The sequence below is a fragment of the Elephantulus edwardii genome, unplaced genomic scaffold (genome assembly GCF_000299155.1).
Source record: "Elephantulus edwardii isolate Elephantulus edwardi_28Jun2011 unplaced genomic scaffold, EleEdw1.0 scaffold00392, whole genome shotgun sequence".
Classification (NCBI taxonomy): Eukaryota; Metazoa; Chordata; class Mammalia; order Macroscelidea; family Macroscelididae; genus Elephantulus; species Elephantulus edwardii.
Window position 1 is genome coordinate 108,273 of NW_006400142.1, and position 12,909 is coordinate 121,181.

Below are 12,909 nucleotides of genomic sequence, written 5' to 3' on the forward strand. Positions count from 1 at the left end.
AAAGAGAAGTTGGCCGCACCCTAAGACATATTTTTTGCTCTTTTGGCTGTCTATGGGATATTTAGTTCTCCTTTACAACATCACAGTTCAAGTCATCCTTATTTATAGTTCAGCTCTCAGATTCATAGCAAGTGATCTGAAAGATCATAGCCTCAATCATACCACCTTATTCTTCAAACTGACATCATTACTTCTCAATAATTTGGAGAGGTCCCTTAACTACAGATTTTCCCAGTGCAAGGCATCTCCTTATTTCCTGACTGCTGGTACCATGGGTGTTAACTGTTGATCCAAGTAAGATGAAGTTATTGACCATTTCAACCTCTTCTCCCTCCATCATGATTTTGCCTGTTGGTACAGTGGTAAGAATCTTTGTTTTCTTGACACTGAGATGAAATCCATACCAAAGGCTGCAATCCTTGATTTTCTGCAACAAGTGCTTCAAATCCTCCACACTTTCAGCAAGCAAGTTTGCATCATCTGCAAAATGCAGCTTATTGATGAGCCTCCCTATAATCCTGATACCACATGCCTCTTCATAGTCTAGCTTCTCCAATAATTTGTTCGGCATACAGATTAATCAGGTATGGAGACAGAATACATCACTGATAGACTTTCTTCTTAATTTAAAACCATGCAGTGCTCTACTGCTCTTTTCGCACAACAGCATCCTGGCCCACATATAAGTTTCAAGTGAGCACATTAGACGTTCTAGGACTCCCATTCTTCTCAATTTCAGTTTCAACTTGTTATGACCCACACAGTCAAATTCCTTTGCATAGTTAATAAAGCACAAATACACATTCTTCAGATACTCTTTACTTTCATCATGAATCAATCTGATATCAGCAATGATATCCCTAGTGCCATGGCCCCTTTTAAATCCTGCTTAAACATCTGGCAGTTCCCTGTTTATCTAGCAGGTTCTAGCTGTTCTAGCCAGTTTTGTATGATGTTCGGCAGTATGTTGCTTGCATATTATATTAATAATATTGTCCAATAGTTTTCATATTTAGCTGGATTACCTTTATTGAGAGTGGGAACACATATGGACCACTTCCAATTCATTGGCCAGACAGCTGTCCTCAGAATTTCCTGGCATAAACCAGGAGTGTACTTTTAAATAATTTCTGTTTTTTGTTTGATTGTCTTTTTGGTTGTTTTTTTTTTTAAATGGAAATACATATAAATCACATCCAGTCAGGTGGCCAGGTGGCTCTCCTACAGATTTCATAGTACAAACTGGTAAGCAATACAGGATTGCATCCTTTTATTGATATATGTCAGTTGGTATTTCATAAATTCCTAGGGCCTTATTTTTTGCCAACTTCTTCAGATTCCTTTATACTCTGTTGAAAAAAAGTTTTGATACCCAAGAAGTGAAACACATACAGAGATATGAACACCAGTGTTCATAGCAGCATTATCTACCATCACAAGAAAATGGAAACAGCCCATATGTCCAACTACAAATGAATGGATTGAGAAATTATGGTACATTAACACAATGGAGTACTATGAAGCAGAAGCAATGATTTTGTAAATTATTACCTAACTTGAAAGGGACTGGAAAGCATTATGGTGAGTGAGATAATTCAGTCCCACAAAGATAAATATTTATAAAACCATTATCGTAGAATGAGTATAATGATCCAAGAGGGATGGGAGAGGGTGGAAGCAGAAGGATGCCGATCTGCAGGGGGAGGGAGGAATTAGTCATGGATGGGGTTGTACAAATTGATGGGGCAGAGTGAGTGAAATTGAAATAATTTGTTTTTAAAAACAATGTGTTCAAATTGTGTAAATAAACTAACTAACAGAAATTTTTCTTAAAAATTGTGTTTGCAATGGATAAGTCATTGAATGTATAAATTATGATCATTCTATTTCTGGTCTTATTTTTGTCACCATGTCTGAACTTTCCAACTTCCCTTCCTTATTCTTTGTTTCCAATTTTTGCATTCTAATCTTCAGTTATCATTAAAGCCTCATATTTGCATATTTGGGGAATATTGGGCTGTAAAATTTGATAAAATATTTTCCCTCACACTTTGGATATATTGCTTGAAAAGGAACATCATGTTTGGGAAGGTGGAGGGGCAGCTAACAAGAGGAAGACTCTTGACTAGGTGGGCTGACATAGTAACTGTTGCAATGGACCCAGGTGTATCAGGGATTGTGAGGGTGGCATGCAACAGTACAGTGTTAGAATGACTGTTCATGAGGTGGCTATGAGTACTATTTGACTCCATAACACCTAGCACAGTTAATTGCAGTGGGAAAATCTGCTGTCATGGGCCGCTCCAGAGTATTGAAGAGGAATATTGTCAGTCTGGAGACTAAGAGGTGCAGGATCCAGGCCATAATCTTTACAATTGCTTGCTATACATCAGAAAGATGAACAAAGACTAGGGATGATAAGAGAATTGATGCTTTGAACTGTGGAACTGGAGAAGAGTAGTACTGAATATACCATGGATTACTAGGAGAATGAACAGGTTTATCTTAGAGAGAGTGAAACCAGGCTGCTCCTTAGAGGCAAGGATTCTGAACCTCCGTCTGACATATTTTGGGTGTGTTTAAGGAGGCACCAGTTCTTAGAGAGGAACATCATGCTTGGAAGAGTGGTGGGACAACGCAGGAGAGGAAGACTGAGTTTTATTGATAGAGTAACTAGGCTAATGAGGGTAAGTGTGTCAGACACAGTAAGATCGGCTCAGGATAAAACAGGATTCAGAGCTGTTGCTATGAGTAGCAAGTGACTCTGACTCAAATATAGTGTGATTCTTTCCTAAATAAGCTTTTAGTCTATATTTGAACAATTAATAAATATTTACTGTGTAGTCTCTTTACAGCAAGCATGTGATGTGTGGGGCTCTGCCATCTTTATCTTATTACTAATGTTATGTTCTGTTGAGTCAGAACTGATCCTCCAGTGAGTTTTCAGAGGCACTAAATTGCACAGAGGGGGATTTCTCATCTTTCTCCTACAGAGTGGCTGGTGAATTTGAACTGTACTAGGCTCTCAGAGCTTCCTATAGCCAGATTACTTTACTCTCCACTTCTAATACCAAATTCATGAGGTAGATACAGTTTCAAGAACGCTCTTTTTAAAAGGGTATTTTTATCAGCATGCCATCAAATCATGCATTTACAGATTTTTTTAAATATAAAACAATGTTTGTTTAATTCATATTGATCTATCTTGATCTGAACTTTTTCCTGAAAATCCCCTTAATGTTTTCCATGTTAATATCTCAAATGAAATGCCATCTTATGAAAAATAATAATGATTGTATGACATTGAATAGAAGCTCTGTTGACATTGTGTGTAGCACGATGCACCCTTAACTACCAGACCATGAATCTCCACAGTTCAATTTCACCAGCAGCTCCATAGTATGACAGACAATCTCTTCCAGTTAAATTTTACAGCCTAAACATCTCAGTGTTGTAGTGCTATGAGTTTGAGTGAACTTGATGGCATCAACTTTGGTTCGAGTTTGGTCTATACAGCATTCAGTATCATTTAAAACTTTTCCTCCTAGATTTTTACATTCATTATAATTTTTATTGTTATTATGATAATACATTGCACATATTATTTCATTTTTATTTTGGTATTATATGAAGTCTTAGGCATATTATTAGACTCCTAAAAATGGAGGTGCTATTTCCAGGACTCTTTTCCAAACATGTTGGGGCAATTTATATTTCTCCAAGAAGTGTTGTTATTATGGGCTGGCGAGTCAATATGACTCATAACAATCCTATGCACGATACCTCTGAACTGTGTGTGTGTGTGTGTGTGTGTGTGTGTGTGTGTGTGTGTGTGCTCATTCAAGCACTGGCAATATGGGAATTTTGCACAAGGTCTAAGTCCTAGAAAATTGTATTACACATGCTGGTTGTTCATATTATATAAAGCTTCTAAATTATTTTCCAATTAGATTTACTTCATCAATCATCTCTGAAAGCTCTATATCAAAATGACTCATTATTATGATGATTTTATAACCTTATCTTTGTACCTTATGAGCTTTGCTTTATGTATTACACCACTATTATCTTGGTTCATTAAGATTTATGACTGATTTAGCTTCTTCATGCTATGGAAGTTTGCTTAGTAAAACCTTCCATGGATTTTTATTTAACAATACTGTATTTAAATATAGAAATTCAAACTCTTCATGAGATGTTGTGCTGCCAGACTCCACATTTTTTATACTTATTTATCTGATACATATTTTAACATTTTTCTTTTCCTTTTGCAATTTGGTGTACTACTGAGTTTGCATTGGTTGCCTAGGACTTCTGAAACAAGATGTCATAAACTAATGACTTTGAAGAAGAGGATTTTATTACCTCAAAATTATAGATGCTAGGAATCCAAATCAGTGTGTTGGCTGGGACATATTCTTTCCCTAGTCTCTAAGGGAAGATAACATTTTTATTTCACCCAGATTCTGGGAGCCCCTGAATCTATTCCTATATCTACTCTATATCTATTCCTTAGCTTGTGGATTAATTTTTATATACTTGTCCTTCATATGTCCCTGATGCTTTTGCACTTTTATATTAACACTATGCTGATTGAATTAGGGCTCAACCTTCTTCAGGATGACTTCATGTTAATTGAAAACATCCTCAAAGCCCGTTTCCAAAAGAAATCGTATCCACAGGAACCAAAGGTTAGGATTTCAATGTGCTTTTGCAGTTGTTGCTCTTGTTAGGAGCTATTGAGTCAAGTAAGACTGTAGCCTGGTTGCCTACTGATAAGAGACTGTACTGAAATCTCAAAGGCCCACTGTTTGAATCTACCATTTGCTCCATGGGAGGCGAGACCATTGTCTCTTACTGTTCAATTTACTGCCTCTGAACACAGGGAGTCAGCTTAGGTCACTGGAAGGTCTGCTACAGGTGACTTTCAATCTGATGGCACAACAACAACAACAAGATAAACCTTTGAGAAGGAAGTAATGCAATTAGTAAGAGAGTTGATGTGTTTTCTCTTTCTTCAAATGTATATGTGATGTCTCTGCAGAGATGTTTGACAGGTCTATTTGGATGTTCAATATTCTAATTTAACAACTTAGAATACAGAAATCTTGATTTGTCCTCACCAAATTCAACGTGCTCTGGTACATCAATTTTCAATAAAATATTCCACCAGTTAGCTAATTGTCCTAATAAGGAATGGGACAGTCATTGGTCTGTCTTTTAGATAAGATGAAAATAATTCCCATGATGATGATAGAGATAGATGATTGTCCTAGAATTTCATATCCAAATCATCAAAAAACACATATTAACAAAACACGCAGTTTGAGTGAACACCATATTTAAGCTGGGTGAATTACTTTATTATGTTCTTGAATTTAAACACGGGAGGATGAACAACGTATTTAACAGTAAGAACTAGAAAGAGTGAATAAGTGAAAAAGAAAATCATATGAATTATTCAGTTGTAAAAAAGACCATGGAAAGATACATTTATAATGAAATATAATTTTCAAATAAAGTTGCTGGCAAGTGAAAGAACATACTTCAGGACATATAATTTTTTTTTTTTAGTGTGACACCATCCCTCTTCAATTTGTCATTACTAGTACTGCAAATTCCATGATTGTCTTATTAAAGGTGGTCAGTACCTCAATACATTAATGTGCTGAATGTAAATATTATGCATGCTACTTAAATTTTGACAAATTGTCATTTCCCAAGATTCATTTCTCATCTATTCAATGTTCCCATTATAAACAGATACTTGCAATGATTTATCCTCAGTTCGAGTTTTGCCATATGAGAAAATTTTGCCACATTCAGCTACTTAATTGTTAAAAGTTTTACTCCATACACATCACTGTGGTAAGCATTGTTTTGCAGAGGACGCTCTTCTCTTTGCTCATACAAGAAACGCTTTACAATAAGACGAATATTTAAGTACTTGTAACAACCACTATGATCAGGGATATCATTACTGATGTTGGATGGAGTCAATCTGAAAGCAAAGAATACCAGAAGAATCTCTATTTGAGTTTTATTGCCTGTGCAAAGTCATTTCACTGTATGGATTGTAACAAATCATGGCTAACATTGAGAAAATTGAGAGTCCCTGATACCTTCATTGCACTGGTGCAAAACCTAGACCAAGAGGCAGCTGGACCACTAGCACACAAGAACACTTGCTCTAAGGGGATATGGTTTAACATTTTGAAAGATGTTTGTCAGGATTGTATTCTTTATCTGTACCTATTCAACCCATATGCTGAGCAAATTATTTAAGAAGCTGGAGTCTATGAAGAAGAATGTGAATTCTTCAGGGAGCCATGCTGGGCATTGGGGATCCCAAAGTCCAGTTTTTCTTCACTTCCTGCTCGCAGAGTCTGGAACCTTCCACAGGCTGCAGGGTGGGCATACATGGCTCGGCCGGCTTGGGGGGCTTCCTCCAACCCAGCATCCCTCTCCAGGGCATCCAGCTGAACCAGGCTGCCAGTGTCCTCGTCTGGGGAATTCAGAAGTGGGTCGGAGAGTCTGCGGAAATAGCAGGGGGAGGTGGGCTCTCCTGAGGCCCTTCTATTTGGGAGTCCGGGGTGGGCAGCATCGTCCACGCCTGGCAGCTGGACGTCCAGGGAGCCATCCAGGGGCTCTGGCAAAAAGTCCCCAGGGTTTGCGGGGTTTCCCCCGGCCGGCTGGAAGCTGCTCCTGCCAGAGTTTGTTGTTTGCTTTCATCAAAGACGCCTTCATACTCAGACAGCTGCCTCATGAAGCCGGTGCTGGGCCGTGCGATGCTGCTCTTCTGTCACCTCCAGCGGCCAGCCGAACTCCTTGATGGTGCAGGCGATGACAGGGGACGCTGAGCGGCTGTCCCCCATTCTGCAATGGACCAGGCACTTGGAATGGTTCCTCTTGGCTTTGTTTATAAAATGATACTCTTCGTTCCAATGGGCGAGGAGGTCTGTGGTCTCTTCATCGTAGACACGGATGTTACGGGGGGAAAGTTATCTATTTCTTTCGTTACATTCAAGATGTAGTCAACGCCTGAGCCCTGCAGCTCCTCCAGGTTGGATGCATTCCATTCAGAGCCCAGATAGAGGTAGTCGAAGATAAGGGAATTGTCCATTTGTCCCAGGATCAGGAGCATCTCGCTGTCAATGAATTCCTTGAATTCTCTCAAGTTACAGTTCATCTGCTTCTACAGCTCAGCTCATTTCGTTTCTCTTTGGAGGTCACATTCTCCAGATCCTGGGTCATCATGATGCCGCGGAGCCTGGCTTTGATGAGGCGCTCGGTCCTCTCCCCTTCTGTTGGCTTTTCCACGTACAGGGCCTGGAAGGCGGGCGGCGTGGACTCCAGGTCCTGCATGGCCTTCCACTCGTTGATGCAGTTCTGCTCTGAGCTGATGCAGCTTTCATAGTCTGTGGCCCAGATGAGGGCCACGCCCCCGGAGAAATAGTTGTGTCTCCATGCCACCTCACAGGCCTTGTCAAGGACCGGCAGAGCTGACACATGGCCTGGACGGACGCGGGCTTAAAGACATGCAGCCACCACCACCCCACCACCCCACCCCTGGCGGTACTCATGCTGAAGCCACCGTCTCTCCATCCAGGTGGATTTTTGTTTCACTCCGAAGTCCGAGCACCATCCCGATAGTGCAGCTTTTACTTTCCTTACTGGAGAAAGTCGACTCCTAGCACTATGTTCTCTTCGGTGTCCTGACGTCCACCACCATGTACCGGACATGGTGTGTCCAGGCGCTCTCTAAACGCACCGTCAGCTTGATCCTGTCTTCACAGCGCAGAAGGTTGATTATGATTTGCAGGTGTTGGGGTAAGTCCCCTGCTTGCCTGTGGGGATGCTGCAGACTCCTCTAGCCTTGAGGGCTGTTTCCCTGTTGTAAGAAGAAGGCAGTTCCTTTCACCATGAAAAAGCTCTCACTTAAGCTGAGGTTTAACTTTCTGTCTTCATCGCTGCTAGCCTCCAGCTCACTGTTGCTGGCCCAGGAGGAGGTGGAGCTGGGTGTGGGCGAGCGCTGCAGGGTCACCGGGGGGCGCAGTGTGAAGGAGCTGCTCTAGCCTTGGGTCACAGCCACTCTTGCCGCCCATGGGTGCCTCCAGGAGCCTCGCGTGGGCGTCCTAGCCCAGCTGGCCTCCCCTCCCCCTTAGGGTTCCCCTGACACCGCCCCCCACGGGGGCGCCCACCTGGCCAAATGTGAATTCTTGAGGAAGAATTAAGATTGGAAGAGGGCTCATCAATAATATTCATTCTGCTGATGCCATATTGCTCTCTGAAAGTGAGAAGGACTTGAAGTGCTCGCTGTAGAAGACCAAAGACCTTCAATACAGATTACATCTCAATGACAAGAAAACTAAAATTCCCACCACTGGACCAACAGCCAACATCATGATGGCTGGAGAAAAGATTGGAGCTGTCAATGACATCATCTCGTTCGGATTTGTAATCAGTACACTTGGTACTTCTACAAGGACTAGTCCCTCCTGGCCACATGCCCAAAGTATGTGAAAAAGAGCTTCAAAATCCTAACTTCCAAGGGGCAACTTAGTTTCACTGTCTCTGAGACAAGACTTCTTTTTTATTCTTGCTGGTCCAAAGTATGTTCAAGACTCTTCTCCAGCACGACAACTAAAAGGCATCAATTCTTCTATCATCCTTAGTCATTATTCAGTTCTATGAAGCATAGCAAGTAAGTGCAAAGACCAAGGCCTGGATCAAGTGCACCTTAGTCTCTAGACTGAGATCATTGCTTCTCAGTACTCTGGAGAGGTAAGCAATCATTTAAATAAAGCAGTTAAAAATATAATTATCAGATGTTGACTGTGGAACATCAACTACTCATATGTAAGCTCAAATTAAAGGTGACAAAAACAAAAACAACTCCACAAGAACCAAAATACGACTAATGACCAAAGATCAGACAAATTGTGAGATAGTATCCAGAATGTTATCCATGAAGAGAACAGATTATCATTGCAAAAACAAGGCAGAAAGAAAAGATCAAAATGGATGTCCAAAGAAATTTGCATTAGAACAAAGAGAAGTTGAAACTAGGGGAAGGAATGCTAAAGTGAGAAAGTTAAATAGATTTTAAAGGGGAGCACAAGTGGAGAAAATAAAGCATTATAATGAAACATGCAATGAGATGAAGTTGGAAAACCAAAAGGGAAGAACACAATTTGCATTTCTCAAGTGGAAATAACTAAAGAACAGATTCAAGACTTGAGATACACTGCTGAAGGATTCTATGAAAAAAATCTTGAATGATGCATTTGTATTTGCTCCCATGCGGCATTTTGTTGTTGCTATGTAACGTTGAATTGGAACCATTCAGAGCTAACCACACAGTAAGTTCTCACACAGCAAACAAATTGCATGACACAGAGTTTCAATCTTTCTTTCATTTAGAACCAGGTGGATTCAAAGTTGGTGCCTTTAGGATGAAGTGCAAGTCCTTATGATGGTGCTAGTCACCAGAGCTTGAAAGGTGTAGGAGGCATCAAAGGAAGAGGGAAGGACTACACAGAGTCAGTGCATCAGAAAGAATTGGTTGATACTGAACCATTTCAAGAAGTACCACCATATGATCAAGAACCAGTGGCAAAGAAGAAATCTGAACTGCATTGAAAGTATTGTCAAAAAATAAAGGCCCAGGAAGTGATGGAAAACAAACTGAGACATATCAAGAAACAGCTGTTGCTTTAGAAGTGCTTATCAGTCCTTTCCAAGAAATTTCAAAGTTAGCAAGTCAATTGTGGGAGAGATCTACATTCGTTCGCATTTAAAACAAAAAACCACAAAAAAAACAAACACGTGATCCAACATAGTACTTAAATGATTAAAAAATATCATTAATATCACGAACAAATAACATATTACTCGGTATTATTAAGAAATGGCTGGCCTAATATTTGACAGGCACTGCCAGAAAATGAAGCTGGACCCAAAAGAAGGTATGGTAGGATAGATATCAATTCTGGTAATAATAAATTATAGATGACAGAGAAAAATGGGAATCCCAGAATATTTAAGTGTGCCCATGCAAAATCCACACGTAGGACAAGAAACAATTGTCTGAACAGAACAAGTGAGTGTTGAATGTTTTAAATCAGGTAAACTGTGCTTGAAGGCTGCATCCTTTTGCTTCTGGATGAGTAAAGGAATAGCTAACTTGTAACTGCTCTGAGATAGTTTGATGCATGATTAAGGGAACTAGAGTTTGGCTTGTGCTGCTGAACTGAATCTGGACTTTCATTAATTGAGGAATTGTGCCTTATTCAACTGTCTTGGGACTGCTTGTCTAAAGCTAGACCTTCATTTTGTGATAATCTTTGCCTCCCTCACTTCCCAAACGTTTTGACTAATAAACTCCACAACTGTGGGGGAAAAAAAACACAACCCATCATTATGTAAAAGAAAGAACTTTGCTTGAAGAAAGGAGATTCAAAGCACTTACTGCAGAAGATCAAAAATCACAGCCTTCAGTACATCTTAATGTGAAGACATCAAAATATCTCCATCATCAGATCTGTTGGCAACATCATTATAAATGGAGAAAAGACTGAAGTTTTCAATGTTTTCCTTTTCTTTGGATTCACAATCAACACACATGATAAAAACATACTGGTGAAATCCATGTCAAAGACTTATTGAAAGTATTAAAGACCAAAGAAACTAGCTTAAAAATTAAGATGGACTTGAAAGCCATGGTCTTTTTAATTGCTTTAAATAGACAATAAATAAAGGATATTAGAGTCTTTGGATTGTTTTATTGTTTTGTTAGTTAAGGACATTAAATACACCCTAGATTTTTGGGGCATGTTGACAGAAGGGACCAGTCCTTGGAAAAGGTCATCATGCTTTCAAGGGTAGAGGGACATGGCAACAGAAGAAAATTCCCCCTATAAGACACACTAACTGGAAATATGAGGATAAGTGTGTCAGAGATGACACCATTGTCTCAGAATAGGGCAGGATTCAGAGCTGTTATATATAGGGTTGCTAGGAGTCTCACTTAATTCAATGGCACATAACAACAGACTACTATAAATTCAAGCAAATTTGTCTTAGAGAAAGTAAAAGATAGAGTGTTACTTAAAGGTAAGGATCATGAAACATTGACTCACATATTTAAGCATGTTGTTAAGAGTGTTAATCTTTAGAAAAATACATTATGCGGGGAAAAGTATAGGGTCTGACAATGAGAACAAGACCTTCAAGAGGATAGATTTATGCAATGGAAACAACATTGGGCTTGAGAATGATGGAGATATCAGGATAGTACAGTTAACAAGGTTAACATCTGTTGTTCATAAGACCACTATTAATCATTTTCAATTATAGGGTACCTAAGAACAGCAACAATGAGAGAACTATACATAAAAGAAGAAAGAGATCACAGAAAATAAGAACATTAACAGTAGAAGAGAAGTAAATGAAGAGAATGAGAAATCTGTGAAGAATAAATAGTGTCTGTATAAGAAGGTGTACAACCACAAATGAACAGATTGAGAAGTTATGGTACATTTATACAATGTGATATTACGTAGCACACAGGAGCAATGCTTCTTTTAAATTACTAGCTAACTTGGGGAGGGACTTGAGAGCATTATGCTGAGTGAACTTAATCTCACAAGGACAAATACTGTATAAAATCATTATTGTACAATGAGTATGAGGATACAAGGCACGAGGGAGGGTGAAAATAGAGGGGGGAGGGGGAAGGGGAGTTGGGGAGGAAAGGGGAGGGGGTTGTTAATCATAGGGTTGCATAACTTGATGGGTGACTGGGGTGAAGGAGATAGGAAGGATCTTTTGTTAAATATAATGGACTCAAACTTTGTAAATAAACCAGATTATTTTTAAGCAGAGGCAGAGAAATGATAGACAGAGAGAGAGGGATAAGGAGAGAGGGAGAGGAAGAGCGAGAGTGAGCAAGAGAAGAAAAGAAAAATGTAAAGAAAACGTTTCATTCGACATAGCCTTTGTTTAGAGTATATATGGAGTTATATTTATTATGTACAACAATTATCAACACCAATGTCTTCGTTAATAGTGACAATTCAATGACTGGGTTATATGTTTACTATCATCAACTATCTCAGGTGTTAATCCAACTTGCTCTATCCACACAACATTAACAATTAAAATGTGATAGTATTTGATAATTTAATTAGCAAAATTATATTTAGTAGTAATTAAATGCCTATTTTAAATTATTGTTGTTGGGTGACACAGAGTCAAGTAAAATTCATAGCTATCCTATGAAAAACAAAACAAAACAACCCCGTACTATCTTGCACCATCCTCACACTTCCTGACAGTGAGCCCATTGCAGTATCACTGTGTCAATACACCTCGTTGAGGGTCTTCCTCTCCTTCTCCAACTCTCCACCCTTTTCCAGCATCATGCCTTTCTCTAAGGAATAGCTCCTCCTAGCAACATGCCCAACATGTCCATCATTCTTGCCTCCAAAAAGCACTTGGATGCACTCTCTCCAAGACATATCTGTTCTTTCTTTTGGCTGTCTTTTGGCATGTTCAGTGCTCTTCCCTAACACCATAGTTCAAAGTCATCAACTCTTTTTCTGTCATCCCTATTCATTGTCCAGCTCTCAAATGCATCGCAAGTGATCAGAAAGGTAATAGTCTGAATCAGAAACTCCTTAGTCTTCAAACTGACATCATTACTCCTCAATAATTTGTAAAGTTTCCTAACTGCAGACTTTCCCAGTACAATGCATCTCTTTACTTCCTGACTACTGGTACCAAGGATGTTAATTGAGGATCTAAACAAAATGAAGCTGTTGACAGTTTCAATCTCTTCTCCATTCATCATGATATTGCCTATCAGTCCAGTGATAAGTATCTTTGTTTTCTTAACATTGAGATCCA

The 12,909-nt window shown here is 39.4% G+C and overlaps 1 pseudogene; it reads right to left on the reverse strand.

Annotated features, from left to right (window-relative positions):
• Positions 1-6,319: 6,319 nt before the first annotated feature.
• LOC102874839 overlaps positions 6,320-12,909 on the reverse strand; it is a 9,248-nt pseudogene continuing 2,658 nt past the window's right edge.